Source organism: Anthonomus grandis, chromosome 6 (genome assembly GCF_022605725.1).
Source record: "Anthonomus grandis grandis chromosome 6, icAntGran1.3, whole genome shotgun sequence".
In the NCBI taxonomy this organism is placed as follows: domain Eukaryota; kingdom Metazoa; phylum Arthropoda; class Insecta; order Coleoptera; family Curculionidae; genus Anthonomus; species Anthonomus grandis.
In genome coordinates this window covers 1,512,863-1,525,420 of record NC_065551.1, presented here as the reverse complement: position 1 = coordinate 1,525,420, position 12,558 = coordinate 1,512,863, and the positions used below count along the sequence as shown (strand labels likewise).

Sequence of the window (12,558 nt, the reverse complement as noted above, 5' to 3'; positions counted from 1 at the left end):
TAAAGACCTTGGCATATCACCCATTGCACATCTGGGAGGCGTGCAACTGAAATACTCCAGCACAGTATGATTTTTTAGTATCACCCTAGATCAACTCTGATGGTACAATTACAGAAATATCAGGATCAAGAAGGTCACCTAAGCGCTTTGGGGCTGCAGGGGGACTTTTCGTAGCATCTAAGAACTGTTCCCTAACATCCTTCACTGGAGCTACTCACATAAGGGGGCTATGGATTGGTGGCCCTGCACGGAGAAAATGAAATTCGAGTGGTCGGAGTTCAACGATTTGCGCTAAGCATCACAGGATCTATGGTCCCAACTATAAATTCTGTTGAAATAACATGTTGAAACTTGTGGGTTTCGAAAGTGTAGAACTGCCATTAATCCTATTACGGGCGAAAAGGTGAGTTTCACAGTTGTAGTGAAATGCATAAATACAGCTCTGGAGAAACTAGTGAAAAAAGGCTGCAGGGTTTAGCTTTATAATAATTAAGATCCAGATCGACTACACAATTTTTGGCTAAAGAATCTTCTTTCTGGGGGAAACACAGCATATATGTGTTCAAGAATGGCAATTTTAATATACCAAGCAGTTACAGAACAATAACATGCCTATTAGTTATATACAAACTATTTAGGTGCTACTTCTCAACAACCGAATATATAAATGTAAGTTGACATTGATTGACATGTATAAGGCTCCATTAGATCCCACAGAATATCTCAATACATGAACCGCTCCATTTTTCTTACCACCCGATGAAGAGGCCCCGTACCATACAAAGAAAAGCACCCCTACACCATCACGTTACCACCTCCATGCTTAATTGTTGGTCGAATATACTTCTTACTCAATCTTTGGCCCTTTGGTCGATGAACATTATTCCATCACTAAAAAATAGATTATATTTAGATTCGTCGCTGAACAGTACCTTCTTCCAATTCTGCACTGTCCAGGTAAGGTGATCTAGTGCAAAATTTAGGCGTAGCTTTACGTTCTTCTTCCGCAGTGTGAAGGTTTTTTTGCAGGTTTGTCTTCTTTGTATTGTCCTTGCCGAGATATTAAAAGGCTCACTTTCATTTATTGTATGCCAAATTTTGGACGAAGAAAAAGATGGGTCATTATAAGCAATATTTAAAATTTGTTTATCCACCCGGGCTTAGCTTTAGGCCTTCCACAGCTGTTTTTCTGGAATCGTATGAACAAATATTGTGTACCTTTTACTGATTCGTAATACGGTGTTTTTTTGTAAGTTTCTCTCGTAGAAATATTACACATCTGATATTGATTTATAATGTCAAAGGCTTTTTCGTAGTCCACGGATATCAGGAAAAGTGATTTATTCTATTCAATGGACCTGGTCAAAAGCCTGTTCCCTTGGCTGATAAACGTCCAGTTTCGCTTTAAATCTATTTGTGATGATTCTAGTGAATAGCTTGTACATGTGATACAGCAGACTGAAAGGATGGTAATTTGCAAGATTGATTTAACAGGGAATACTTAACGAGAAAAGGATCCTATTATAATCCAAATTATTAAAATATAAAATAAAACGGAAACTCGCCGTAGTATTTCTGGCTGCAGGATCGCAGCGTAGCTGATGGATTTCGCGGTAAATAGTCCCGTTTATCTTAACGTATGCGAACTGTAAATAATAAAAGAAATAAATAAATATAAAGTAGGAACAGGGCGTTCTAGCACAACATGTGTATTTTTGGCACGAAAGCCAGACGGCACGAGATGTTTGTCTGGGTACTCTCTGCGCGACTAAAATTGGCTTGGACAGATAGAAATAAGCAAATTCGCATAAATTAGTTTATTTATAGAAAACTACATCAGCCTTATTCATAAATTCATTAATTAAATATCGCTCCTTGAAAATGACAATGTGTGTGGCGATAAAAATGTTATTTGCCTGTATTTTAATATCATCCAGGTCAGGGTTCACAATGGGACATTAAATTTTTAGTTTTCGACTGTTAAGCTCGCTACAGACGATTTGCAGTTCCCGATTCGTTATGCGCGATGCGTGATTCGCCGAGTTCGTGTAATTGACGAACAGAGCATACAAACTATGCGTTGTTCGTGATGAGTTATTGGTTCATAGTTCGTTTAGTTGTTCGCAAATATGGAGAGCGACGATGATCTGACTACAGCTTGTGCTACTTATATAATACTGTCTGTTACTCCATACGGTGTATAAACACCTTTCATAAATCTGTTGAGCGCTTCATAAGCAAACCAGTTTAGTTTTTAAACGTCGCTTGTTCCGACTCCTGACTTTGAACTATTCTTTACTTTCCGACAACAGTTTCTATAACTTTGCAATAAATTTCCATACTTCTCTATAATATCTTCGGGAGTCACTCCAAATTTTTCTTTTCCCAGCGATTTAAAGGCATATTTTTTTTTATTTCTATTTTTCTAGTGTTTGTCTTTCGGATCACAAATGACGTCGTTGTTCGATTTCATAAATTAAATCCAGACCACTGGAATTCTCCGGCCATTGCTTTTAATTATTAATTTTTCAGGAGCAGTTTAAAAATGTGGATTAAATTATAAGCAATATTTAAACATAACCTATAATACACAATAATAATGGCCTTGTGCACACAAATTAACGCGTATCGTCTGTAGCGGCCGCTGAATTTCAACGAATCAGCAGTTTATGGTGATTCATAACCTTTGATTTCGTCGATTTGCCGCTCTCAAGAGCAAATCACTGCGATCTGAGCGAACTCGGTTTACGAATCAATTTTTAACGAACCAAACTCCTTCACACGATGCGCGAATTAACGAATCTTGCATTATGAATCGCAAACTGCGAATCGTCTGTACCCACCTTTATGGCCTACATCTGTTCCTAAGGAACATCGCTGTTGAGAATGCTTTGACGATACAAACAGTGAATAGAAATCACGTGATTTATATTCGAATTCTCTTTTTAAATTATTTTAGCTTGATGGTTAAAAAACAGAAGTTAAACTCTTCGATGAAATACATGCACAAGGTTATTTGCAAGTATAAAATATTTTTTGGCAGCCAAAAAAGTAAAGTACCCAAATTACAACGATCCAACGGGTTCTTAAGGTGCCCATTAAACCTCCAGAGTCCGTTTCGTTCCTCTTTTGCGTTAAAAAAAGTATAATGAGACCAAAGTAGGCGGAGAAACAATCACCTCTCGTGGTAAAAATGGGCTTTTTAAGACATGCATCGACCCTTTTATTTTTTAATATGGCCAGGATTTTTTTTGTTTTATTCGGTAACAAGTAATTACACTTCAGACGAAGGATAAATTACGAGATTTATGATACAAGGCGTCGCCAAAAATTGGCGATTATATGAAAATAGTTTTTAAGAGTCTTTCCTTCTGAAGAAGCTAACATTCATTCCAAGCGATCAGACAGAAGTAGATGATGGCCCTGGAGAATCAAAACGTCGAATTTCAAAAGAATTTTAAAGTCTTTTTAAAAGTGCCCTAAGAAAATATTTTTATTATCTTTCTGTTTATAAAAATTGAGTAAAAATAAAATAAAAAAGAAAATCGCAAAATTCCATACTACAACTAAACCTTCCGCATGCATTTTGAATGTTTTACAAGATAATTGGTAATTTTGAGTTAAACAAGGGATATAAACAATATTACAATCATGAAAATGGGATAATACTAATGATTCACAAAAACTAAAGTTAGTTGGTATATCAAACGCCTCAAATTTTCCAAAACTTTTCTGTACTGAGGATGCATGACTCGAGAATCTTAGATCCGAATTGATATAAACACTCAAACTCTTGCAAGTGTCTATTTGACTCAACGGAATGCCATTTCCATAAAATGTCGTCAGTGAAAAAAGCTGATAATTCAAAATAGTTTCATTAAATTTACCAAATAAAATAAATTTAATTAATAAGGAAGAGCCTTTGAGCTATGGAAGAATGTCCATGTCCCTACATGGCAAAGAGATATTATTAGGATTGAAAGAGTCTTGTGTGTCAACCGCAAATTGATGGGCCTTACAATGTTGCAGAACAGGGTGTTCATTTGAGAACTTCCCACCAAGGATTTATCGAAAACCACTGTTTAAAAAAAAAACGCCGAAATACGTCAAAAGGTTTGTCAAGGGGGACAACTTTCTAACCTAAAATTACTTCAGCCTCTTTCACCTTCTGCCTCCCAGGGTCATCCCCTTAAAAATTTTAAATGGCAAAGGGTATCGAGTAATAGCTTGTTTAAAAGGTCTTTTATTTTGACGTTTGATTTTTTTAATCGGTCGATTCGTTTTCGAGAAAATTAGAAAAATCTTTGTTTATCTTAATGTGTTTAGATAGAAAATAAAAACATAAAAATATCAGTTTTTATTTCAATAAAAGTTCAAAATGTTGCCCGTATTTGGCCAAACAATGATACATGGCAATGTTCAAATTCCTGACAAACATTTTCAAAAACATGTTGTGGGATATCATGGCAGCTTTCGATGATGCGTTGACGAAGTTCATCCAAACTTTCAGGTTGGGGAGTAAACACAATAGATTTCAAATGACCACATAGAAAAAAGTCTAACGGCGTTATATCAGGAGATCTAGCAGGCATAGTAGGATTCTATAGGCCCCCTTCGCCCTATCCATTTATCTGGAAACTCGTCGCCTAGCCATTGCCGAACGGGAACAACATATTGAGGAGGAACGCCGTCTTGCTGGAAATATATTTCAGACGAGAGAGACTTGTTAGGTTGAATTTTAACTCCAATGAATCTATTCGCTGTACCGTGTTTCTATTTCTATTTCTCAAAGCTTTAACTTTACTAACTAGGTCTTCTGTCGCCTTTTTTGTTGTTCATACTGAACAGATTTATTTTAACTATCCATATCTTCCTCTATTTTCTTTTTTCAAGGATTGAAAGCATTATTGAAAAGCTCATAATTCACTTTTTTCAGTTTAATTTTTTACCTTTAACTTAGGCTTTTGATTCTATTGCACAACAAGGATCGAACACGAACGACATTCTTTTTTTAGCATAAACCCCTTCTTCCCTATAATTTTCCTTTCATTAATAGTGCTCCAGCTTTCAGCCTAACCTTCAATGTGCAGCCTTACATACCATACAACAGTATGGACCATACGTATCTTTTTGTGAATGTTATTAACCAAGTCCCCAGATAGTTACCGATATTTACTCGTTCTATGTCTTTACTATAATATGAAACTCGCATTCTGGAACTCATTTAATTTGCAGGTGGTTACTAAGAATTTTGTCTTTTTGATTATGTTGATTTAAATTTCCCTAAGGGGGCTGTGCAATGTGCATTCCAATTATGTCCAGGAGCCTTTGGAGGTCATTCATATTATCTGCTATTAAGATTGTGTCATCTGCATACCATATATGGTATGCAGGGAGGAGTGAGTATACAGAGAAGTGAGTGTACGTGAAATTGTTACATATAACGTATTTAAAACGCTCTTATAAATTCCACGAAAAACACCATCAATACCTTACGGAAAATTTTCATTTTTGAACTGCGTGTTTAGAGAAGTACGTCCTATAATACGATCGGAAAAACAAGTTAGTTTGAATCCAATTGGGTACTGTTTTAAAGCGTTTTAGTTCATACAATAAACTCAGGAATGCTATGTTGTTAACCATTATTTATCATAAATAAATTCCGGTGGGTCATTCTCGGACAGATGATTTTCTTGAACTTTTCTTTGTATCTGTTTTTTGAACTTGTCGTTATGGCAGGTAAAACAAGCAAAAGTTCACTTTCTTGTGTGGTTTGTGACAAAAATATTCCCAAGTCAGCCTATAAGGTCTCACGTAGTATCTGTAAAAAGTGGCATCATTCTGAGTGTGCAAACTTAAGTGAGTTTGAGGTACGAATAAGTGAACAAAATAAGTGTTGGTCTTGCACAAATTGTAAAAAGCAATCTACTTCGACAGTGCAATTTTCCCCCATCAAGTGCTTCTCCTGAAACTGGCAAAAGTGATACCAATGAGTAGTAATGGAATTGAAGGTGAAAAAAGTGGCTTAAGAAGTGAAGTGTCAACTATGAAGCAATCCCTTGAATTTTAACTCTTTAACTCTTTATATGAACAACAAAAACAAGCAAATAAAGTTATGAGGGAGATGATAGAGGAAATAAAAAAGAAGAATACCAAACTTTGTTCTGACTTAACGTTGTTGCAAAACAAGTTGTCTGATTGAATTTTGAAAAACATTTGAAATTGGAGATATTCCTGATGTTATAAAGAAAAAGGCTTTTCACGTAATTAAATTTATAAGTAGGTACAGAGTTTTCAGAGAGTATTGTAGAGGACCTATCATACCCAAAGAAAAACCACCACTAGCAAGTATGAATTTTAAATCCAGGGCTGTAGTGCAGGATTTATATGAAATTCGAAGAGAAAAGGGGGATTTAAATACAACTGCCTGTGGAATCAATCAAAAAATGAAGCGTGTTTTTGCTAATGAAGAAGTGAATAAAAACACGTACCAGTTGCTTAAAGAGGCCAAGCAACTTCGTCAAAAGGGCTATATATATGTATGGATGCTCATCTGAAAACAATCCTGGAAAGTGCTAAAAGAGGTTAGAAATAAAAATCAGTGTAATGTGCTATAATTTAATGGATGCAAATATTTTTAGCAAAATGTCAGATAACACTAAAACTGTTAAATTGGGAATCTAAATTAAGATCATTGGTTGCTCACTTTTCTTACGTAAGTGATGTCATACTTAATCATGATTTTGGTATATTTTGTATAACTGAGACGTGGTTAGGGCCTGGCATACCTACTAATCTTTATAATATAAAAAATTATAAAATGTTTCGGAAAGATCGTATGAACAGGGCGGGAGGGGTAGCAGTTTACATTCGCAATGAGTTTGTCTCTGATGTTTATAACGTGTATAAAAGCTAAAAAACGCCACATTCTCATTGCAGTGGTTTATCGCCCCCCAAAACATCTGTAACAGAATCAACTGCGCAATTCCACTCCATTTTATCAGAGATTACTCCGGTTTTTGATCATGTTGTGGTAACAGATGACGTGAATGTCAATTTCCTAAACCTTGGTAATCCTTTAAGCGCTTGTTTTAACTCCTATAATTTAAACGAAGTAATTAATAAACGAACAAGCATTACTAAAACAACAGCCACTTTACTGGATCCAATACTGGTTAGCGATTCATCTCTCGTTATTAGTCAAGGTGTTATAAATACAGACATAATTTCAGATAGCATAGCCTTACTTATTGTCAACTTGGGGTGGCTGTTTGGTCGGTACAAACACTTTACACAGATATTTTTTATACAGATATGCAAAACATAGATTGGAACAACATATATCAGATTCAGGACACTAATGATGAAATTACCTTTTTAACTGAAAACTTAATCAATATTTTTAATTTTCACGCGCCTGTACGAACTGTAAGACTCAGCAGACCGCCAACTCCTTGGCTTACGGATACTTTGAAACTTATTTTAAAACAGCGTGATATTGCTTAAAAGAGCTTCGGAGCTTTGCCCTAGCATCCGTAAGGCGAGAAAATGCTGCGTACCTGAAATACGTCTCTAATCGGGATACCATAAATATATGGAAACGTTTAAAGATAGCTGGAGCCATGACAGGGTCGAAGCCGGAATTGCCTATAGAACTGCAAGATCCTGATAAGATAAATGACTATTCTTTATCCATATTTAAACAAAATGGAGCTGATCCGATCTCATAGATTTTTTGAATCAAATAGACGTGACTCCTCTGCTTTTGACTTTTCGTTACCTACTCAGGCAGAGATACGCAGAGGTATTGACGAGTTAAAGTCAAATTTTATCTTTCCTTTACCTGAAGTAACTTTACCATCTCGAATTACCGATTTAAGACCTGTGAGTCTCTTTCCTGTTTTTAGTAAGCTTCTTGAGAAAGTGGTGTACAGACAAATTTGCTGCCTTCCAGTCACTCACTCAGGTTTTCGTTCCGGTTTTAGTACAACAAGCACTTTAATGAATTTAAATTATTCAAAAATTTTAGCCATGGATAAAAAGCTGGCTACTATACTAGTCTTATTCCATTATTCAAAAGCGTTAGATTGTGTTGATCATAATCTTATGTGTGCTAAATTAAAGTATTTTAGATTTTCGGATAGAGTGGTTTGCTTTTTTAAATCGTATTTATGTGATAGGCAGCAGGTTATTTATATGTACACAGGTGAGAATATCGGCAATGGGCACTGTAAAATCTGGAGTCCCACAGGGGTCTATTTTGGAACCTCTGTTATTTCTAGTATACACCTTTGATATGAATAAAACAACTAGATACTCCCAAATACAGTCTCGTGCCGATGACACACAAGTGTTATACACCTTTAATCCTAAACATTATAATGATGCAGAAACCGAAATAAACAGTGACTTATTCAACATTTGTCAGTATAGTAGAAAGCATGGACTGGGATTAAATACTGATAAAACCAAGGTCTTGCTCTTTACATCAAGCCCCAACTCAGAGTTTCTTAGGGGATACATTAATCTTGAGATGGAGGATCAGCAGCTTGTCTACTCGAACACAACTAAAAATTTGAGAATTGTATATGACACAAAGCTTAGGTTTGAGGATCAGGATGGAAGGACTGAGTAAAAGGATATAGGTAAGTTTAAAAGTTTTATACGCAAACAAACATATTTTGAACTTTAAAGTGTTAATAAAGTTTTATTAAAATTGACTTAAGGTTTAACTCTCTTTTACCCATGTCTTACTCAGGTTGAAAAAATAAGGCTTCAAAGGATGCAAAATAACTGCTGTCGATTTATTTATGGACTCAAGAAATTTAACCACATTTCATTAAAGATACAACAGTTGAAGTGGCTGAATGTCGAGAATTTGTTTAAGTATCTTCTTATATATAAGTATCTTCTTCTATATCTAGATAAAAACTTGCCTTTATATTTAAGATCTAAATTGATATTTAGGGGTGAGACCCATCAGTCCTCTTTGAGAATTAGAAACAAGTTAATTATGTTACAACATACTACTGCATTATTTCAGAGAATTTTTTCCGAACATTTTCAGAGTGTAACTCATCAAGCTAATCAATCTGTGATCTTCACATCTTATTGGGGTTTTCTTCTTTCAAAATGAAATAAAAAAGATGTAAGCCAACTGGTTGGGAATTCCTATTCCTATATTGTAAACAAGGCAGGCACTGGCACTAAAGCTGTTCCACCCTTTTTTTACTTTCAAGCTTTTTATTCCTCTAGCAATGTCTTCTATTGCAATTTATGATGCAGACAAATCATGTTCCAGATTATCTTCTGCAAAGAGTTCGCTAATATATCGTTTTTAAATTACTTTTCTTGTGCCCTTTCTCCCTTTTTATTTTGTATGTTAGAGAAAGTTCTTTTTCTTTTATTTTCCTGTTCAGGTAATACTCATCGTGATATTCTTGTAAATGTGCCATATCTTCTTAATGCGCTGTTGTTTTTCTGTCGTCCATTTTTTCTTTGTAACATTTTGTTTGTATCATATATCCATTTTTGTCGTATTTATAATTTTTTCCTCCATGTTATTCCATGCGTTATCAAGATTCGTCTCCTCAATTAGTTGTAATATGACTAACGTCGTTACCATTTCATTTAATTTTATGCTCACTCTACTTTAGATGGTCCGTCCCGAAGTATATCATAATCTATCCATGGTTCCGCTTGATTTTTATTTTAATTTCTATTATGAGAAGGATGTGGTCTGATGGGACGACAGTTTCAGGGTACGTACAGGGTGGCCCAAATTCAACCTTCATCATTGAGATCTCGGAAACCGTAAGAGATACAAGGTTGGTTAAATTATGGCAAAGTTGCTAAATTTGGTACTTAACAAAATGCTGTTTTAAAATTTAAAAAAATTTCGAGTGGTTCCGAAGATATCCGAAAAATACCGAAACCGGGAAAAATGTTTTTTAATTTTTTATAACACTTTGTTAAGGGCACTTTTTCTCCTCTACAAGATGACGTTTTCAGAATTGAAATATGACGTTCCGTTTTTGAGATACCATCAACTTTTTTTTTCAAATACGGCCCTGGATTTTTATTACCTTATTCTGTTGAACTACATTTTTATAAAACCCATGACGTATCAAACTTTTTTATTTTTAACCGATTTAATAGCAAAAACTGAGAATTTCCATAATTAAAAATAAATTCTTAATACGGACCTGCTTTTATTTTTTTTTCTTTTAATTATAAGTATCGACTTATTATTAATAAAAACTAATCTACCCCATGATTTAATTTTATAAAATACCTATGAAATATCATCAATATTATCAAATCTCGCATTTTTTACAAAACAGTTAAAATTACCGTTATACTATATAAATAACTAAATAAACTATACTTCAAACATCTAACATCTTAAAAAAAAAACAACTGTAACAAAAAGCAATATATTAAGAAAAAAAATAAAAAAGCAATATACAAAGAAATATATTAGTAAATATGACGTACTTTTTGTCGAATCCTGCCACCCAAAAAGCCAAATAACAATTAAAACTTTTAACAGTAATTAAATTATATATTGATTATAATAAAAAAATACATGAAATACTGAAATAATCCTGCTTCAACTTCGATGCATTTTTGAATCCGCCGCCGCAGATTACTCCTAACTGCCCGTTGGATCATTTTTCGTTTGGCCCGTAAATTTGTGATTCCCAAAGTAAAATTATGGCGTAAAACATTTATATTTTGAGGACTTTCTTTAAATACACGGTAAATATCCCAATAAAAAATAATCAAGAGGTAACAAATCGGGGCTTCTGGTAGGCCAGCGAACTGCTCATTGGTTTCCACTTCACTTACTGGGAAAAGTTTGATTAAGAAACTGAAACACAACAATACCATTATGTGGTGGTGCCCCGTCCTGTTGCCACCATAATAGCTGAACAATATTCAACGGCTCGTCATCTAGAGCATCAAATATATCGTTTTGTGGCAAATTTAAGTACTGTTCAGAATTCAAATTTCCAATATAGAAAACTGGCCCTAAAATTTTGTTTCTATATATGTAGCCTAATTCAAACACTAAACGACTCCCGTCCCTGTCTTCGAATTTGCTGATTTTGATACGGGTTTTCGACTGCGTAATAATGCTTATTATTTGTGTTAAAAAAACCACTCGTGGAGAAATTGCATTCATCGGTTCATATTATTTTATTCAAAAAATTCTCATCTTCATGTAACATAGCATTAAGCAAAATTCAAGCTTTCTTGCGCAGTCTCCTGGCTTAAGTTCTTGGCTAATATGGATTCTATATGGTCGATACCTCGTTTTTTTTTAACTCTCTGAATCTGCGTCCTAGATATATTTAGTTCCAAAGAAAATTAGCGTGAGGAACCGGGAGGATTTACCACAACCTTTAACAAAATGTCTTACTTATTATATAATTGTAAATTGTAAAACGTGGCTTTAAAATATTAAGGCTGCTCTCTACCTATTATAATCTTCCTTAGAGTCCAAAATTCGAAAATATAATATTGTAACGAAATTTGGAAACACATTTTTATTGTCAACGTCAAAAACACTAACCTAACTCACCTTGACTGTCGTTTAATTGTTTCCAAGGTAAAAACTGACTAAACAATTGAAACTGAATGAAATGTCACGAAGCGTGTCCTTTTTAAAGTCCGATGGAACAGTTTCGAAATATTTAGAATTATATTTATTGTTTTTGCCAAAAGAGACCAATAATTTTAGGAGAATAACGAGAAACAAAGCAAGCAAGTATACAAATTCTAGAAAATTAAAACTACAGGGACTTACAATAACATATCCTAAATAACTTAAATTGGGGCTAAAATGGAGCTCTCAAACAAGATGAACTACTTAAAAACTTAACACCAGATAAAAATAATAAAACCAAACGTAAGTACGTAGAACCCTAAATAAATCATACGAATCAACTTTAACAACAGAATACTAATAAAATAGTACAAAAACTAGGAGAATAATTAACGTATTTACATTTTCATAATAATATTTACAAACATTGAAGCATTCGTCTTGATCTTGTTCCTAACATCGCCATTTTTTTTTACGAAACCAAACCTAAAATTTAAAAAAAAAACGCGATAAGCCGATAAGCCCTAAGACCGCAAAAGTTTGGTATTATTACTATTGTCTAATAGGAATTAGACAGTCGTAAAACGTGGTCCAAACGATTTTGGTAAAATTTTAGGACTGTATTTTGTGTTGAAAAGTCGCGAGGTGTGATATTTTGACGGCAAGCGAAGGCCATCTTTAGTTTATTTCAACCCCGCCGAATTTTGTTTTAATATTGACGATCAAAAAATATCAACGCGTTGAATTTCCTCCACATTTGCTTATACTCGCCAGCTTATTAGTTTTTATTAATAATAAGTCAATACTAAATACTTAATTTTAAAAAAATAAATAAAAGCAGATTCGTATTAAGAATTTTTTTTTAATTATAAAAAATCTCAGTTTTTGCTATTAAATTGGTTAAATTTTGATACGTCAAAGGTTTTATAAAAATGTAGGTCAATAAA

General features: G+C 34.1%; 1 protein-coding gene and 1 long non-coding RNA gene across 2 annotated transcripts in view; both read right to left on the bottom strand.

Annotated features, from left to right (window-relative positions):
• LOC126737170 (bone morphogenetic protein receptor type-1B) overlaps positions 1-12,558 on the bottom strand; it is a 450,789-nt gene that overhangs the window by 343,679 nt on the left and 94,552 nt on the right. The window lies entirely within an intron of this gene.
• Positions 10,423-11,652, bottom strand: LOC126737190 (uncharacterized). The gene is made up of 2 exons (XR_007660967.1): positions 11,484-11,652; positions 10,423-11,406 (listed from the first exon to the last, which is right to left on the bottom strand). It is a non-coding gene; the product is annotated as an uncharacterized LOC126737190 (long non-coding RNA).